The following is a 12,734-nucleotide window of genomic DNA, read 5'->3' on the forward strand; positions in this document are numbered from 1 at the left end:
ATTTAATTTAACCTTCTGGGGTATTACTGACCGAGAAGTTAGTATGTATCCAAGATATTTTGAAGGAGAGGACATTTGTGATTTTTCAGGTGCTATGGTTAAACCTCTTAACTCTGTATTCCTTTGGACAGAGGCATATAAACTTAAAATACTGGCTCCGATGGGGCTGCTAATAAAATGTCATCCATAAAATGAATAATCTTACAATCAGAAAATTATTTTCTACTGATGAGCAAAACCTGATTTACTGGTACTGACACATGGTAGGACTGTTCAGCATTCCTTGAGGAAGCACTTTCCAGTGATCGGCAAGCTGGCCTTTATTGATAAATGGTATTGTAAACACAAATTTTTCTCTGTTCTGTTCTGCAAGGGGAATAGTATAAAAGCAGTCTTTTAAGTCAATGACAACTATAGGCCAATTCTGAGGAATCACCGCAGGGGAAGGGAGCCCCTGTTGAAGAGTCCCTATAGGTCGCAAAGTAGCATTGATAGCCCGTAAGTCATGTAAAAGTCTCCATTTGCCAGACTTTTTGGGAATGATGAATATGGGTGAATTTCTATAAGGCTGGCTTTTAATTGCTCCTCAACTAATTCATGGGCTCATAGTAATATCTCTACTTTTAAAGGTCACTGTTCTACCCAAATAGGATTTTGAGAGAGGGTAGGGGAGGAATAACAGTGGCCCTTATTGGAAAAGGGTTTGCTTTTCGCATAATTCATCGAATTCTGCCCTCTAGAGGAGGTTATCAACTGGCTTCTAAAGTTGTTTTAGCTAGCACTGACCAGTCCCATGAAGTCATATGGAAGTTGTCTGCTATGGTTTCAATTAATCCTTTTGCAAATGGGCTAGCAGCTCCATTTTTCTCTAATGCTTTTTCTTGTCTCTTTATAAGCATCGAAAGAAATGAGTTTATATACCTGATTGCCTTGTCGATCTTGCATTACTGGGCAGGTCAAGAACTCCCCTTCTAATGCTGACTGCCTAAGACAGGGTCCCACAGCTATAGTGTCTCCCTTGCCCTTTTTCCACTTTATTGGGGGAGGGGACTCGGGAGTCTTCTGTGGCACTTTTACTTGGTAATGGCAGGGCTGAGGGAGGAGGAGGAGGCAGTGAGGTAGGTGCCTTCCCTTCTTAGGCTTTTCTGTGTAGAGCGGGGCCAAAGCAGCCCTGACTAAGGCCCATAATGTTAAAGATGTTACTGTTGCTGTTGTTCTTGTTCACAATATCGTTTTAAGATTTCTCCCCACTTGTTCCCAGCACTCTAAGTCTAGTGTGCCTTCTTCCAGGAACCATGGGTTATAGGAAACAACAGTTTGCATTAGGTCCCTTAATTCAGCCTGTGAAACCAAGGTTTCACAGCTTTAAGCAGCTGTTTCAATACTTTCATATACTCTTTCTGTTGTGGCGATAACTGTTATCCCATGATGAAACCCTAGCATGAATAATTCCCCCGAACTTGGAAATCCCGAGCAGGCACCAATGACTTACTGACTGCACAGTCTCTTCACTTTTGTCTTTGAGGGTTCCATTGTGATCTGTTGCAGTGTTCCTCACACAGGGGCACCAGCTGCTAAGTCTGTCCTGCAGACTCTGGCCAAGCAACGCCTAGCTACATTTTGTTAAGAGGGTAGCATATCAGGAAAATCTGAGTGTAATGGTTTAGGAATCGGGAAACTATAAAAGGTGTAGCACAACAGCTCTAGACAACTGAGGTAGTCACTTGCCTAAGGAGAGATGCCAAGAACAGAGTTGGCCAGCTAAGCACTTTCTCCAGAAATGAAATGTATAGGTAAGTCATAGATGAGTGATGTGTTTGTATAGTCTCCAAAACAAATGTTAGCAGATAAGAATGACTTTTTGATGAATTCAGAAATACAGTTGTTACATAATTATACAAAATTAAGCTTGTAAAAGTTCTATCTACTCTATAAAGTTTATACAGGTATACAGGTTGAGCATCCCTAATCTAAAAATCCAAAATCCAAAATATTCCAAGATTTAAAACTTTTGTGGCTCTGATATGACATCAAAAGTGGAAAATTCCACACCTGACATGTTTGCTTTCTGATGAACCAACGTACACAAACTTTGTTTCATGTATAAAATTATTTTAATGTTGTATAAATTTATCTTTAGGCTACACGTATAAAATATATATGGAACATAAATGAATTTCACGTTAAACCTGGACCTCATTCCCAAAATATCTCATTATGTATATGTATGCAAAACTCCAAAATTTGAAACAAATTCAAATCTGAAACACTCTGGTCCCAAGCATTTTGGATTGGGATACTCAACCTGTATTAGCCCTTTTACCAGGCTTTCCCATTCCCAATACCATTTGTCTCTAGTATTGATTTGTGTATTTAAAAGAAAATAGAAAGGAAAAAGATATTTGAGAGAAGAGGGATTTCCTGATTTTTGAAGCATGGGTAAGATCAGTATGTATTTTCAAAGGCAGAGTGTCCATGTCCATCTCTATGTACATATTATATGATGCCTTGAATATATTTTAGTACCACTGTTTCCATTTTAAAAAGTATCTTAAGATACATGGCAAACTGAATTTTTACTGTTCTATTCATGAATTGAGGCAACCCTCAGGAAATACTTAGACTCATAATTTTGGTTTCCTCAGAACTTTGGCTTGCACAAAGCTACAATTGGTAGACTTTTCTCTACCTCACAGCATCTACTCAAATTTGTAACACAATTTTTAAACTTAATTTTAACTCACATTTTTAAGTTAGGCTGTTTTAACACATAGCCTTGACCAAATTTTATGTGAGTTTTCCTTGGGACAATGTCTACCCCTCAGGCTAGTCAGCTGTGGCTAAGAAAGGCAGAAACCACAAAACATCTAGTATTACAGTTAAATTTAAAAAATAAACACACAGATGACTTATATTGAGCATGTTGGAAATACTTACAATTACAGAAAATCATAAGAACATATGTGAAATTTTAGCCCTTTAAAAAACAAAATCAAAGATCTAATCTCTTTAATTTCTACTTAAAAGTCTCACCATGATAGATGTTCTGGGATTATGAATAACTAAAAGCTATGAATAGATTCTTTGATTGTCTGTCACTCTTCTATTGAGCTGTGCAAGGTTCTTTGAGATAAACACATTTAAGGTAGAAAGCATCATCAGAAGTACATTAAAATCCAGACTTCACTTTATATGTAGAAATCATGTGGTCTTTTACCCAAGTAAGAATGTAAGATTCTTACCTTCCCTCTTCCCCAGAATATCATCTTTTCTGCTTAGCTTGTAGATACTACTTTTCCGCTTATCTTGTAGTGTGGTCAAAGAAACACATAACATAAAATCTGCCCTCTTAATAAACTTTCAAGTGTAAGCAAATACCTAGAACATCTCATTTTGCATGACAAAAACTGTATGTGCATTTATCAGAAACTCCCTATTTCTCCCTCCCTACAGCCCCTAGCAATCATTATTTTATTTCCTGCTTCCTTGAGTTTGACTAATTTAGTTACCTCCCATAAGTGGAATCATGCAGCATTTCTTCTTCCCTGACTGGCTTATTTCACTCAGCATAATGTCCTCAAGGTTTATTTATGTTGTAGCATATGGCAGGATTTACTTTTTTATAAGGCTGAATAATATTCTGCTGTACATATGTGGCACATTTTCTTTATCCATTCATCTGTAGTTGGATATTTAGGTTGTTTCTACCTCTTGACTATTGTAGATAGTGCTGCAATGGACATGGAAGTATAAATATCTCATTGAAATCCTCTTCTCAATTCTTATATATAAATACCCAGAAGTGGAACTGCTGGATCATATGGTACTACTATTTTTAATTTTTTGAGGGATCTCCTTACTGTTTTCTATGATGGCTGCACAATTTTTACATTTCTACCAATAGTGCTCAAAGGCTCCAGTTTCTTCACATCTTCAGCAATGTTTGTTGTTTTCTGTTTGTTTTTTGTTTTGTTTTTTAAATAATGGCCCATCATAACAGGCCTGAGGTGATATCTCATTGTGGTGTTAAGCCTCTTAACTGGCTTTTGGATATCTAACAAAGATGAGGCACATAACATAATAATCAGCATTTTAGGGAATTCAAGCATGAAATTGTTAGAATCTAGCACTCAACAAGTGGTCAATTGACATCTGATATTTGAGAGACAGAAAAATCTATGGGACAAAATAATTATGCATTTCTATAGCTTATCCTAAAATTTCTGCACTCTTAGATTATCATGAATTAGTTTCTAGATATTTTTTTAAGCTACTGTTATATGGCTCCTTTTAATAATAGACATTAACTAGTATAATCAATTTTTAAATAAGAAAATTTACATCCCATAAAATTTACTCTTTTAAAGTGTAATGAGCAAGGTTTTTAACCAGAGTTTTTATTAAAAATATCCAAACTTTTTCTTTTTTCTTTTGAGATACAGTCTCACTCTGTCACCCAGGATGGAGTGCAGTGGCACAATCTTGGCTCACTGCACCCTCAGACTCCTGGGTCCAAGAGCTTCTCCTGCCTCAGCCTCCTGAGTTTCTGAGACTACAGGTGTGTGCCGCCATGCCCAGCAAATTTTTGCACTTTTAGTAGAGATAGGGTTTCACCATGTTGGCAAGACTGTTCTCAAACTCCTGGCCTCAGGCGATACGCCCACCTTGGCCCCCCAGAGTGCTGGGATTACAAGTGTGAGCCACTGCGCCTGGCCAAAAATCTCCAGACTTTTAAATTCATGTGTCTTCTATTATTTGATTCCCTTCCATCTCCTAAAACAAGGGTTTGATATTTATTAATAATTCAATGAAGGCATTTCTGCAACAAGTTTAGACAATACCCAAGTATATGTTTTTTACAATAAAACTGAGTAATTTGGAAATATTGGCAGTTGCCAAGAATTACTTTCAGAATCAGAACATTTTTTTCTAGTCTCTATGCTGCTGTGTCAGTAACACAATTGATTTTAAGTGTTAAAATTACCCCTCTATAAGAATAATCATTTAACCATTCTGTTCTATTTTAATATATGAATCTTCAGTTTGAGCATTGCATCCTATAGATAGAGATTTAGGATCTATTCAATCAAAGGAAGTTGTGATATAAATTTTAATTCTTTCATCAATCATTATTCTCCTTTAGGTTTTAAAGTTTATAAATTGGCTTTTACAATCAATTTACATATATAGCATAGGTGTGTGTGTATAGACGGACAGTTAGTCATACATCGCTTAACAATGTGGTCAGGTTCTGAGAAATACATTGTTAGGCTATTTCACTGTTGTGTGAATATCATAGAATGTACTTACAAAAACCTTAATGGTTTAGCCTACTATACACCTAAGCTATATGGTATAGCCTATTGCTCCGAGGCTACAAACCTGTAACATACTAAATAGTGTGGGCAATAACACAATGGTAAATATTTTTGTATGTAAACATAGAAAAGATACAGTAAAAACAGTATAAAATATTTTTTTAAATGGTATACCTGTTAAGGGCACTTACCATCATTGGAGCTTGCAGGACTGAAAGATGCTCTGGGTGGGTAGATCAGTGAGTTGTGAGTGACTATGAAGGCCTAATATATAATAGTACACTATTGCAGACTTTATAAACACTGTACAAATTAACTACACTAAATTTATTTAAAATTTTCTTTTCTTCAATAATAAATTCACCTTAATAGAACATTAAAAAAGTTTTTAAAATTCTGTGGATACATAGTAGGTATATATACTTATGGGGCACATGAGATGTTTTGATATAGGCATGCAGTGTGAAATTAGCACATCATAGAGAATGATGCATAATGTGAAATAAGCACATCATGGAGAATTCCTCCCCTCAAGCATTAATCCTTTGAGTTAAAAACAATTCAATTGCATTCTTTAAGTTATTTTAAAATATACAATTATTATTGACTATAAGTCACTTTATTTTGCTATAAAATAGTAGGTCTTATTCATTCTTTCTATGTTTTTGTACCCATTAACTCCACCCATCACCCCAAAAATCTCTCCACTGCCATTCCCAGCTTTTGGTAACCATCCTTCTACTCTCTATGTCCATGAGTTCAATTGACTTGATTTTTAGATCCCACAAATAAGTGAGAACATGTGATGTTTGTCTTTCTTTGCTTGGCTTATTTCACGTAACATGATGATCTCCAGTTCCAGACGTGTTGCAAATGACTGGATCTCAAACTTTTTTTTAAAATTTTATTATTATTTTTATGTAGAAAAAACAATTTATTCCATTTTAAGCACTTACACAATTAGTCATGGAGAGCAACAGGGCTGCTGGTGAAACAGGTCACCCAAAATGGAGATGGCATCAAACTAGTGGTCAAGAACTAACTCCTAAAAAAAAAAGCAACTTTTATCAATAATTAATTTAATTTTTAAAACAAATACAAGTTATTGATTCACTCTTCTCAACTTGACAGTCTACCTTTGATATAACTGTCAGGTAAAAACATACATCTTTACAACTTGATGTCCCAAGTTAAAAACAAAACAAAATACAATTTCACAGAAAGGAAAGAAACAACATGAAAACAGCTCAAGAAATACACTAAGAAGCAAAAATATATGGGGGAAGAGGAACATGTAGTTTTTGACTTAACTGAAGAAATAAGGAGGAAACTAGTCTACATATGAAAATGTGCATCCTGAAAGTCAGGTGTCAAGATTTTCGAGTAGGAATCTATATGTCTTGAATCTCCCCTATTTCCTGAATAAAAGTGGACATCTTTCAGTATTTATACTTCATGGCTCAGACACCTACCTCATTTGGCTCTATTCCTTACTCACTCCAGCCTTTACTTGAGTCTGAAAAACTTGGGGATATAGCTTAAGAAAAATGATCACACATAATATTCCCCTTTCTGCAGCTACTTTAGATTTGGGTTTGTTACCTGAAAATTCCTGAAGAAAATTTCAATGTAAGTCTTTGGCTTTGCTGAATGAAGCACCCCCACCGCCACATCTCAACCATTAATATTTAGAAAACACCCACCATTTCGGCTAATAGCATTATTGGTGGTACCTATTATATAGAGGGAAAGCTGAACAAAGTCTGTGTCTCAAAGCCAGGGTTAAATCACTCTTAGGCTGGAGAAGAAAATAGCAGAGTCCAAAATCACAAGAAGCAAAGACATATATATCTAGGACCCTTGTCCTTCTGGATCCACGCTTCCTTCACGGTCCTTCATCATTATAAATGTTCTCTGCCATTTGCCACACTTGCATGATATTATCCTCCGATACAGAACAAATCACCCAAGGCCCATTGGGATTTCAGGCGAAATAAGATATCTTGGCTGTGACCGCCATGAATAAACAACAACTCTGGTGGCCCGTATTCTGCATCTTCTGGGGATTGTTCTTCTCCAATTTTACTTAAATCCCAGACATTCTGTCTGCCATCAGTACCACTGGAAGCCAAAATAGTCTCATTGTGAGGTGACCATTGAATCTGGAATATTTCATCCCTATGTGATTCAAAGGAATGAAACTTAAGTTTCAGATTTCTCATATCCCACAAGGCAACAATCTTGTCAGCTGATCCTGTGGCAAGAATGAACTCACTGTAAGGACTGAAAGAGAGGCAGTTCACTTCAGCAGTGTGAGCATCAACTGTGTGACTTGGTTTGGAAGTATTGTCTGAACGAGTATCTCAAATCATATGTTTCTGATCATCAGCAATGGACCCAAACAGAGACCCATGGAGCAGATGCCAGGAAACATCTTCTACTACAGCTGTATGCCCTGTAAAGATGGTCTTCGCATCCACCACTTTTCCCTCCTTTGGAATGGCACTGATGTCCCACAGGCAGATGGTGTGGTCATCTAAAGCACTAAGCAAGTGCCCACCGAGATTTGGGTTCCAAGAAAGCCCATAGCGTGCCTTCTGATGTCCATGGAGACACAAGTCTGGGTTGCATTCTCCAGAAGGATCTGGTTTAGAAGGATGTTTCATATAGTCAAAGACAAGAATATCACTGAAAGAAGTCTTTGTTGCGATGATACAAGGGTTCTGGGGCATACAGCGAGCCCTGTTTACTTCTCCATCATGGTTGATCTTGATTTCTATTTCAATTTTTCCACTAACTGAACCAAAACCTCCAAATTCTCCTTTTTCACTGTCATAGTGTGACACATCAAACAACATCATTATTAGGGAGTTGCACATTGGCTATAATAAGATGGTTTTGTTCATCTGATGTTTGTGTCCCCAGGACAAGTCGATGATGCTGAAATCTTTCCCTTCTGGTCTGGTTACATCTGGAAGCCACTGGGCAGTTAGGCTGGGCTACTCCAGAGCATGGGTCATCACCAAATCCTAAAGAAAAGGAGTGTGCTTTGTCCATATTTTGTACTCCTCACTGATCACTCGTTCTTCCACTGCATCATCGAAGGCTGCTTCCTTCTTGGCCATGGTGAGCAAGTGAGCCAGGGAATCCTGGGGTCGAGCATTGCAGGAGGGCCCAGATCTCATTCTTTATATGGCTGAATAGTACTCCATTGTGTGTATGTACAACATTTTCTTTATCCATTCACCTGTTGATGGACACTTAAGTGTTTCCAAATCTTAGCTATTGTAAATAGCGATGCAATAAATGTGGGAGTGCAGATATCTCTTCAATATACTGATTTCCTTTCTTTTTGTATATACCCAGGAGTAAAATTGCTGGATCATACAGTAGCTCAATTTTTAGTTTTTTGAAGAACCTCCCATCTGTTCTCCATAGTGGTTGTACTAATTTACATGTCCACCAGTAGTGGACAAGGGTTCTTTCTCCACATCCTTGCCAGCATTTGTTATTGCCTGTCTTTTGGATTCAAGCCATTTTAATGGGGGTGAGATGAAATCTCATTGTAGTTTTGATTTGCATTTCTCTGATGGTTGGTGATGTTGAGCACATTTTCATTTGCCTATTTGCCTTTTGTATGTCTTCTTTAGAGAAATGTCTGTTGAAACCTTTTGCCCATATTTTGATTGGATTATTAGATTTTTTTCTATAGAGTTGTTTGAGCTCCTTACATATTCTTGTTATTAATCCCTGGTCAGAGGGGTAGTCTCCAAATGTTTTCTCCCATTCTGTGGGTGGTCTCTTCACTTTGTTGATTGTTTCCTTTGCCGTGCAGAGCTTTTTAACTCAATGTGATCTCATTTATTCCTGTTCACTTTAGTTGCCTGTGCTTGTGGGGCGTTGCTCAAGAAATATTTGCCCAGACCAATGTCCTGAAGAATTTCCCTATTTTTTTCTGGGTTTGTTTCTGGGTTCTCTATTCTGTTCTATTGGTCTATGTGTCTGGTTTTTGTTTTTGCCAGTACCATGCCGTTTTGGTTACTAGAAATCTGTAGCATAATTTGAAGTCAGACAATGTGATTTCTCCAGTTTTGTTCTTTTTGCTTAGGATGGCTTTGGCTATTTTGAGTATTTTATGTTTCCATATAAATTTTAGGATTGCTTTTTCTATTTTTGAGAAGAATGTCATTGGTATTTTGTTAGGGACTGCACGGAATCTGTAGATTGCTTTTGGTAGTAAAGACATTTTAACAACATTGATTCTTCCACTCCATGAACAAGGAATTCTTTTTCATATTTTATGTCCTTTTCAATTTCCTTCATGAGTGTTTTATAGTTTTCATTATAGATGTCTTTCTCTTCTTTGGTTAAGGTAATTCCTAGGTTTTAAATTTTATGTGTGGTTATTGCAAATGGGATTACTTTTAAAATTTCTTTTTCACATTCTTCACTGTTGGCCTATAGAAATGCTACTGATTTTTTAAGGTGGATTTTGTTTTTATCAGTTCTAATAGTTTTCCTGTGGAGTGTAGGGTTTTCCAAAGGTAAGATTACATCATCAGCAAACAAGAATAATTTGACTTCTTCCCATCCAATTTGGATGCCCTTTATATTTTTCTCTTGTCTGACTGCTCTAGTTAGGACTTCCAGTACTATGTTGAGTAACAGTAGTGACTGACAGTGGGCATGCTTGCCATGTTCCAGACCTTAGAGAAAAGGCTTTCAACTTTTCCCCATAGAGGAACTGCCTTGATGGTCTTGGATAAGATCTAGGGGAATTCTCTGGATTACCAGGCAGATACCCTTGTTCCCTTCCCTTACTTTCTCTCATACAGACAGAATCTCTTTCTCAGTTCTGGGCCACCTAAAGCTAGAGATGGAGTGGCATAAATACCCTGTGGTCACTACCTCTGTGGTTGCACTGGGTGAGACCTGAAGCGAGCACAGTGCTGGTCCCTGTCCAGGGCCTTCCCTGTCAACTGCCTATGTTCACTCAAGGCCCTGGGGCTCTACAATCAGCAAGTTGCAAAGCCAGGCAAGCCTGTGTCCTTTCCTTTAGGGTAGCAAGGTCCCCCAAGTCCCAGGTGGGTTCAGAAATATTGTCTGGGAGGCAGGGACTAGTCAAAAACCTTAGAAGTCTACCTGATATTCTATTATATTGTGGCTGAGCTGGCATTCAACCCACATAACACACTTTCCACTGTGGGTGGAAAGTCTCATAAGTGCCGAGGTAGAAGATTGAAGCCTCAGCCAGTTCCCGTTTAATAAATAGAATATAGAAGGCCGGGCACAGTGGCTCACGCCTGTAATCCCAGAACTTTGGGAGGCCAGGGTGGGTGGATCACTTGAGGCCAGGAGTTCGAGACTAGCTTGGCCAACATGGTGAAACCCCATCTCTTAAAAAAAAATAGATAAATACATAAATAAATAGAATATAGAAAGAAGAATCTAGTTAGGAATAAGTTTCATGAGTGATTCAATATAGTCTTATTGAATATTATCATGAGTGATTAGATATTAGTCTTATTGAATATTAAGCCTTGATTAAGGCCATCTTGTACTTTATGCATAATTATCTAGGAACTTCAGGTTGCTGCGGTCAGGGACTGATAAGGGACACTATGAAATGTGGCCCCAAGGCAAGAGCGTTAACCTGTTGAATGCCGAAACCAAGCCCTCTGTCACACCGGCATAAAGGTTTCTGGAGGGCATCTAAAATCTCTGAGGTAGCGCCAGTGCTTGGGGAAGCACCTCTACTCAGCACACCTTGGAAGGTAACATCTCCTGTCCTTGGGTGAGTCAGAGAACACTCCACTCCTGCTCCTGCACTCTTGTGAAAGGACTGATATCAGTCGGCCCAACCCTCTATATTGGTTGCAGTCTGTGTCTGCTTTCACTCCCTACTTCTGCACCTGGTTTCTCTTTTGAAGACAGTAAGAAGTAGCACAATTTTTGAAGCTTTCATTCTTACTTGGCAAGTATAACATAAAGAAGTGCTGACACATCTTGCTGTCCCCTGCTTCAGCTACTTGAAAGTCCTGGGCCCCTTGTTCCTTAGACACATGATCAGTTTGAAGATCCATGCTACTTACCCTGCCCCTCTGTTTTGTACCTAACAAATGTCAGAATGTCCAGGCACTTGGGGCCACTACTGATCTCTCCGCGAACTGGTGTTAGTGGACCCCTGGGCCCAAACTCTTTTTCTCTTGATCTCGGTTTATCATGTCTTTATTTCTTCAGTCTCTCATCTCCATACCCATAGATAATACCCTCTAGACCCAGCAGGGCTGGACCCTACACTTCCCACTCTTCCTTACCTTTCCCAAAGGCAGAATAGCCTTACCCTATAGTCACTGCTACTACAGGTCATGAGGAATACTTGCAGACTACCACTGATGTTCCCTGAAGACTCGAGGTCTCTTAAGTCAGCAGAGTGAATGCTCCCTGGCCTGGAACTCACCCTTTAGGGAAGTAAGTTCCCCTCTGGCCCAGGCAAGCCCAGAAATGCCATCCAAGAATCAAGTCCTGGAGTCAGGGATTCCAAGAACCCACTTGGTGTTCTATTACCCTGTGACTGCACTGGTGTCTAAGGTGGAAGTCAAAGTCCCCTTTACTTTTTCACCTGCTTTCCTCAAGCAGAAGGAGTTTCACCCCATAGCCACCATAGCTGATTATGTGTTGAGTCTCACCTGAAACCAGCAAGTCTCAGAGGCTCACCCAAGGCTCTCAATATAGTACTTGGGTGTTGCTGCTTGTTACTCAGGACTCAAGGGCTTTTCAGTTAGCAGATAATGAATGCTGGCAGGACTGGGTCCTTTCCTTTAAGGCAGTGGGTTTCCTTCTAGCCCAGGGTATGTCTAGCAATGTTGTCTTGGAGCAAGGATTGGAACAGGGGCCTCATGACTCTGACTGGTGCTCTATCCTGCTGTGGCTGGGCTAGTATCTTAGCTATAATACACAGTCCTCCGCACTCTTCCCTCTCCTCTCCTCAAGCAGAAAGAAGGGGTCTCTTCTGGAGCTGAGAGCTGTGTAGACTTGGTTTAGGGTGATGCTGGAACTCCCTTGTCTGCCCAAGCTGGTGTCTCGGTATGTTGTGTGCACCCCAGTTGGTTGTCTGTTGGCCTAATTCAGCACTAGGACTCACCTACCAAGTTACAGTTTTTATGTCTCAGACTACCTTTCACGTTTACTTAAGAGTCACAGAGTGCGATAGCCCTTGGTGGTGAGCTTCACAGGCACTCAAGTTCAGACCTCTGAGATAGGTGCTTTCCCTCTGGCTAGGGCCGGTTTCTCTCTCTGTGGGCAGGTATTGGCTGTTTGGTCTTTCTTATTTAACAGAATAGCACCGAGTTAAATGTCTCACAATTACTGTGTTCTCTCTCCCCTGGTTCCCAGAGGTGCTATCAACACCACGTT

General features: G+C 39.1%; 1 protein-coding gene and 1 pseudogene across 21 annotated transcripts in view; one reads left to right on the top strand and one right to left on the bottom strand.

Annotated features, from left to right (window-relative positions):
- Positions 1–12,734, top strand: part of MSH4 (mutS homolog 4) — a 296,009-nt gene that overhangs the window by 124,092 nt on the left and 159,183 nt on the right. The gene's annotated exons all lie outside the window — the stretch shown is intronic.
- On the bottom strand, positions 7,170–8,443 carry LOC100397526 (histone-binding protein RBBP4 pseudogene; annotated as a pseudogene).

Source organism: Callithrix jacchus, chromosome 7, assembly GCF_049354715.1.
Source record: "Callithrix jacchus isolate 240 chromosome 7, calJac240_pri, whole genome shotgun sequence".
Classification (NCBI taxonomy): domain Eukaryota; kingdom Metazoa; phylum Chordata; class Mammalia; order Primates; family Cebidae; genus Callithrix; species Callithrix jacchus.